The sequence below is a fragment of the Eschrichtius robustus genome, chromosome 3, assembly GCF_028021215.1.
Source record: "Eschrichtius robustus isolate mEscRob2 chromosome 3, mEscRob2.pri, whole genome shotgun sequence".
NCBI classification, from domain to species: Eukaryota; Metazoa; Chordata; class Mammalia; order Artiodactyla; family Eschrichtiidae; genus Eschrichtius; species Eschrichtius robustus.
In genome coordinates this window covers 107,982,384-107,989,686 of record NC_090826.1, presented here as the reverse complement: position 1 = coordinate 107,989,686, position 7,303 = coordinate 107,982,384, and the positions used below count along the sequence as shown (strand labels likewise).

Sequence of the window (7,303 nt, the reverse complement as noted above, 5' to 3'; positions counted from 1 at the left end):
TTTTCTGTTTTTATGTAGTCTAACTTATCAGTTTTATCCTTTATGATTTCTGTGTTTGCTTTTACCGTGAAAAAGTCTTCTCCAGCCCAATAAGATAATTATCCACCCATTTTTTTTATTGTTTCAATTCTTACATTTAATTATTTAACCCATCTAATATATGATATGAGGTGGTAATTCCACTTCTATGAATTTATCCTAAAGCAATACCTAAGGATATACAAAGATGTATTCACACAGATGTTCATCAAAGTGTTATTTGTAAAACCAAAATTTTAGGGGGAAAAAACCTAAAAGTCCAGAAATACGATTGATTAAATCCATTTTGATGAGAACCCACTTTTTTTTTTTTTTTTTTTATATTGTACATTGCTGGTGGGAGTATAAATTGGCAGGACCTCTACGGAGGGCATATGGCACTACCCATCCACAAATGCACATGTCTTTTGAACCAGCATTTTAATTCTTGGACATTTATTCTACATACGTACAAAATAACATATGTAGAATATTATTTTTATGGCCGCAAAGGATTAGAATAACCTAAGTGTCATCAATAGGAAGCTGGTTTGATTAATTATGGAATATCAATACAATGGAATACTATGTGTCATAGAAAAGAATGAGGAAGCTCTTCATTTGTAATCTGCAACTATTTCTAAAATACATTAAGTGAAAAAGGCAAAGTGCAGAAAAGTGTGTATAGATTGCTATCATTTGTGCAAGGGAGGGGAACGTACTTAAATATATACGTATGTATGCATGTACTTGTATTTACAAACTATTTATATTTTATATTTACAACATACTTATATTACAATATAATTACGAAACTTACTACTGGCTGCCTTATTAAAAGAAAACTAGACGGCAGTGGTGAAAAGTAGGTTTATCAGTTATGCCTTTTTGGATATTTGAATCCTAAACCATGTAAATATATTACCTTTACAAAAATTAAATAATTAAATTGAAAGAAAATATCATGTTGCTGAAGTGTATTTATTTCTACTGGAAAGTGTTAGAAATATATTAACTTTAAAAATAGCTGGTAAAAACGTAAAATAGATAGCTAGTGGGAAGCTGACTCATAACACAGGGAGATCAGCTCGGTGCTTTGTGACCGCCTAGAGCGGTGGGATAGGGAGGGTGGGAGGGAGGGAGACGCAAGAGGGAAGAGATATGGGGACATATGTATATGTATAACTGATTCACTTTGTTATAAAGCAGAAACTAACACACCATTGTAAGGTAATTATACTCTAATAAAGATGTTAAAAAAAAAACCTGGTAATTAAATAGTATGTACAGCATTATTCCATTTTCTGTTTCAAAAACTGGATAATAGCTACCGGTGGTTGGTAGAATGGTAAGCGATTTTTTTCTTTATGTTTTCCTGCATTTCCTGTATTTCAGCTAAGGTCACCCATGTGGCAACTGAGTAGAAGAAACAAAATTAATCATTAAAAGTGTTCTATAGGAACTGTCATTAAAAGTGTTCTATAAGAACTGTCATTAAAAATATTATATTTTGTAGGAAGAAAGAAATCGCTTTTTCCCTGACCGGGAATCGAACCCGGGCCGCGGCGGTGAGAGCGCCGAATCCTAACCACTAGACCACCAGGGAAGGTGGTAAATGCTTTCGACAGAGAATGTATAAGGCTAATTCAACGTGTGTCTCCACCCTTTTTGTGACGCATATTGTTTCAACCACCTAGATTTTGAGATTCTTGACTACTGGGCCTTCCTCACGTCGAAACTACCTTTTCCTCGTATTTCTTTTTCGGAGTAGAAAACCTTTGCGAGAACTCCTCTGCATGGCTCCCAGAGCTGAGGGAGGATCGTGTACACACGATCGCAGTTCCCAAGACCAGAGACAAATGTCTGGAGAAAAGATAGAAGGACAAATAGGAAACTCTCAGCTTCCTGTAGTTGCAGTGATTTCCTGAATTGGGATCAGCAGAAAAATAAAGGTCTCCAACTGGGCTTTGCCAAATTAACTAGGAACTTTTCCTTAAGGAATATAAAGGTTGTCGTGTAAGTAACTCTAGGAGATCCTGGTCCTATAGCAGCTTTTTTTTTTTTTTTTTTCCATCTCGTGTGAATTTAGGCCAAACTGTTGGCAAAACGAATATTACAGACAAATGAAAGTGACTCAGCCTACGGGTGCTTGGTGGTCAGCAGGATCTGAGCATAACTCGCTGGTGGGAGACTAAGAGAAAGAGTTTTGGAGCTTCAAAATTTTCAAATATGAAGAAGAAAGAGAGGGAGTGAGGAGAAAGAAAAGAAAACTGGGGTGCATACCTAGACTAAAGGAACCTTGAAAGCCATACCCATCAATGTCTGCAAATTAGCTTTATATAAGACAGAAAAGAAAGCAAATATGGCAAAATGTTAACAATGAATCTAGGTGAAGGGTAATTGAATGTTCAATATTTTATTCTTTTAACTTCTCTGTAGGTTTGAAATTTTTCAAAATAAAAATTTGAGAAAACCAAAACTGAAACAAACCATCAAAAGCCTCCCCTCAGACCTTTTTTGGTCAGATGACTGCAGTGTGATTAATTCTCTGCACATGAGTTCAAATATAAATTTTAAAAAGCCACCCCCATGCACTAACATCAGAAAACACCTTTGATAATAAGTGAAAAAGAGAATTAAAAAATTGATTCATATATGTGTACATATCAGCAGGGCCTGATAGAAAAAATGAGTGATAGGATATGTGGTGTTTCTGGGGTTTTTGTTGCTTTGTTTTGCTTTCAAAGTATCAATGTTAAAATGTTGTTTAAAGGAAGTATTAATCCTCCAGTCATCCAATCTCCACCTTCCTAGGGAGAAGAGTAACTAAATGCTAGACATTTATTTTCACAAAACCCAAGTAATCCTGGTGTCATATGTCACCAAGGAGCCTAACAAAGCCCACTTCCTTTTACTCCAGCTCTATTCCCACTGGGCAGCTACCTGTAGTCAAAGGCTGATAAAGAGTATCTAACCCTCAGAACAAAATCTTGGGATTGTATCCGGGGTGGGTACAAGGTAATAGATTTTATTTCCCTATGTCACAAAGGAAATCAGCCTTCTTATGTTTTGGTGAACAGTCCATTTTCATCAGCTATTCTGCCACCTGCCGGTAATTTTCGGTAACATGAGAAACTAGGAAGTATCAATAGTATTAGCTCCTGGAGCTAGCCATGTTTCTCAGCATCAAAGCACCAGGAGAAATCTCATCATTCAGAACAGGATTAAGCCTCCTCCTCTTCCTAGCACCACACACCTAAGGATGGATGAGGGGGGAGTGCAATTCATTTACTTCATTCCATGTTCTATTTTCTTTTTTCCTTTTTGCAAACGTTTACAGATTATGTGCCAGACTAGGTATTGAAGATACAAAAATATACTTAAAAAACTCACAGTCTAGAGGAAAACCAAATAAATAACTGAATAAAAGAGAAAGGATTGGAGAAGATTGAGTAGATGTACTTTTCCTATTCTGCCTGCTAATACAACTAAAAACCCTGGACATTGCTTATAGAACAAACATAAGAGACTCTGAAAGATGGAGAGAAAGAGGTAGACCAGCTAAGGGCCTCAGAACCCAAGGAACCACACAGTGGTGATTTCCCTGGGTTTTCTTTTTGCCTCATATATCCCAGACTTGGTGCCGAAGAAGCCAGCAACCTGGAAATGCCAATGGATGCAGCCAAATAAAACCAAACAAAACCAAAACAGCAATAACAACAACAAGCCTGCTCTCTCTAGCCAAAGGACCAGGGAAGAAGTAGCCTAGCAAAATAGAAAACTTTTAGATAATAACTGCTCTACTCCAGCCAAATGCCACAGAAAGAATTGTGGCTCACCTCTACCCACACCTAGTAAAGTCTAGGTATATGGGGTACCTAGACTTCCTCTCAGCAGGCCAGTAAAGAAGTGTTCCTCCTCTTCACTGCTGGATTGCTGTCAGAGGAAACATGGTAGAGAATCGTACTTTCACCAACACCTGATGATAACAAGGTTACTCCTATTCCCCATTATCAGTGGAGGCCATATGGGGAGCTGGAACTCCTACCCCTGCCCATCAGTAATGAAGAGCCCCTCTCCTCAGGTGTTAATGGAGACTAAGTGGGGAACCTGGATTCCTACACCTACCTGGCTGTAACAAGGTACCTTACCCCCGCTTCCTCTACCTGATTAGTATCAGAAGAAGCCAACTGAACCAGAAGGTTTAAATATAATCCAGAATCCCAAATGTCCAGGCTTTAATAAAAAAGCACTCATCATATCAAGAATGAGAAAGATCTTGAACTGAATGAAAACAGACAATACCTAGATGATCGAGGTGGTAGAATTATCTGACAAAGATTTTAAAACAGTCATCATAAAAATGTTTCAACAAGCAAGTCTGAAGATACTTGAAACAAATGAAAAAATAGAAAGTCCCAGCAAAGAAAATTTCAGCAAAGAAATAGAAGAACTGAATGGAAATTTTATAACTAAAAAATACAATAACAACAAAAACCTTCAATGGATGGGCTCAACAGCAGAGTGGAGGGGACAGAGGAAAGAATCAGTGACTTGAAAGATAAAACAATGGAAATTACTCAATCTGAACAACAGAGAAAATAGAATGAAAAAAAAGAGCAGAGTCACAGGGACTTGTGGGATTATAACAAAAGATCTAACATTTGTGTCATCAGATTCCCAGAAGAAGAAGAGAAAAACAACAGGACTGAAAAATGTACTAAAAGAAATAATGAGTAAAACTCCCCAAATTTAGCAGATGATAAACCTACAGATTCTGAAGAAGCTGAACAAACCCCAAAGAAGAAAAACCTAAACAAATTCATGCCAAGACACATCATAGTCAAATTGCAGAAAACTAAAAACAAAGAAAAAAATCTTGAAATCCGTGAAAAATGACACCTTACATACCATGGATAAACAATTTGAATGACAGCAGATTTCTCATCAGAGATCATGGAGGCCAGAGAAGTGGCACAAATTTTTTCAAGCACTGAAAGAAGACTGTCAACCCAGATTCCTATATCCAGCAAAAATATCCTTTAAGAACGAAGGGGCTACCACTCAACAACAAAAAAGACAAACACCTCAATTAAAAAGTGAGCAAGTGATTTGAATAGAATTTCTCCAAAGAAGATATCTAAATGGTCAGCAAGCACATGGAAAGATGCTCAATGCCGTTAGTCATTAGGGAAATACGAATCAATACCACAATGAGATACCATTTCACACTTTCCAGAATGGCTATAATTTTTAAAAATGGAAAATAACAACTGTTGGTGAGGATGAGGTGAAATTGAAACCCTAATACACTGGTGGCAGGAATGTAAAATGTTGCAGCTGCTGTGGAACACAGTTTGGAGGCTCCTCAATACGTTAAACATAGAATACAGCCCAGTAATTTCACTCTAGGTAGATCCCAAAGAACTAAAAGCAGGTACTCATACAAATACTTGTACATGCATACTCATAGCAGCATGATATTCATAATAGCCCAAAGTTAGAAACAACCCAAATGTCCATGGATGAATGAATAGATAAACAAACTGTGGTATATACATACAATGGCATATTATTTGGACATAAGAAAGAAGTACTGACATGCTACAAGTTGGATGAACTTTGAAAACATTATGCTAAATGAAATAAGCCAGACACAAAAGGTCACATATCATATGATTCTGTTTATATGAAATGTACAGAATGGCCAATCCATAGAGACAGAAAGCAGATCAGTCATTGCCAGAGGTTAGGGAGTGACTTCACAGTGGGAACAGGGCTTCCTTCTGGGGTGATGAAAACATTCCAGAACTAGATAGTGGTGATGGTTGCACAACATTTCGAAGGTACTAAATGCCACTGAATTGTACACTTTAAAATGATTAAAATTGTGAACTTTATGTTTTATGTATTTTACCACAATTTAAAACTTAGTAAAGGGGAAATCCTAGCAAGATTTTTTTGTAGATATAGACAAAATTATTCTAAAACTTGTATGGAAAGGCAAAGGAACTAGAACAGCTAAAACACGTTTTGAAAAAGAATTAAGTGGGAGTAATCAGCTTATCCATTTTCAAGATTTATTAAAAGCCTACAATAGTAAAGATGGTATGGTACTGGCAGAAAAATAAATATACAGATCAATGAAACAGAATAGAGAACCCAGCAGTTGACCCATACAAGTATGCCAACTCATGTTTTTTTTTTACAAAGGTGAAAAAGCAATTCTGTGGAAAAAAAATAGCTTTTACAATATATATTGCTAAAGAAATTGGACATTCATAGGCAAACAAATAAACAAAAAGCAAACAAATAAACAAAACCCTCAACCTAAGTCTCATACCTTATACAAAAACTAACTCCAAAGTGGATCAAGAGCTTAAATGTGAAGTATAAAACACTTAGAAAAAACATAGGAGAAACTCTTCATGGTCTAAGGCTAGACAAAGTTTTGACACCAAAAGCAATCCGTAAAAGGAAAAATCAATAAAGTAGACTTCATCAAAATTAAATGTTTGCTCTGCAAAATACCCTATTATGAGAATGAAAAGACAAGCTGCTAGCTGGGAGAAAATATGTGTAAACCACAACCCAACAAAGGACTATTGTCTAGAATATATAAGAACTCTCTAACTCAACAGTATAAAAAACAGTCCAGTGAGGAAATGGTCAAAAGTCAAGAAGGAACATTTCCCCAAGAGGATATACAGACAGCAATAAGCACATAAAAAGATGTTCAGCGTCATTAGCCATTGGAGAAATACAAATTAAAACCACAATTAGATATCACTACATACCTATCAGAATGGCTAAAATTAAAAATAATGACAACCTCAAAAGCTGGTGAGAATAATGCAGGGAAACTGGATCACTCATACATTGCTCGTGGGAATGTAGAATGGTACAAGCACTCTGGAAAAGTTTATTTTTTAAAAAAACAGTTTTTTAAAAAAAAACCCTAAATATGCAATTTTCATATGAACCAGAATTTGTACTCCTGGGCATTTATCCCAGAGAAATAAAAACTAATGTGCATAAAAAAACCTATGCACAAACCAGTGTAAAGCAATTATACTCCAATAAAGATGTTAAAAAAAAAAAAAAACCTACGCACAAATGTTTATAGCAAATTTATTAATGAAAGCCAAAACCTGGAAACAGGCAGATGTCCTTCACCAGGTGAATGGTTAAAGAAACTGTGGTACATCTATAGCATGGAATACTACTCAGCAATAAAAAGGAACAAACTATTGATATACACACAACTTGGATGAATCTCCAGAGA

General features: G+C 36.0%; 1 non-coding gene across 1 annotated transcript; it reads right to left on the bottom strand.

Moving 5' to 3' along the window:
• Positions 1-1,552: 1,552 nt before the first annotated feature.
• Positions 1,553-1,624, bottom strand: TRNAE-CUC (transfer RNA glutamic acid (anticodon CUC)). Its single transcript has one exon. It is a non-coding gene; the product is annotated as a tRNA-Glu (tRNA).
• Between the last annotated feature and the right edge of the window lie 5,679 nt (positions 1,625-7,303).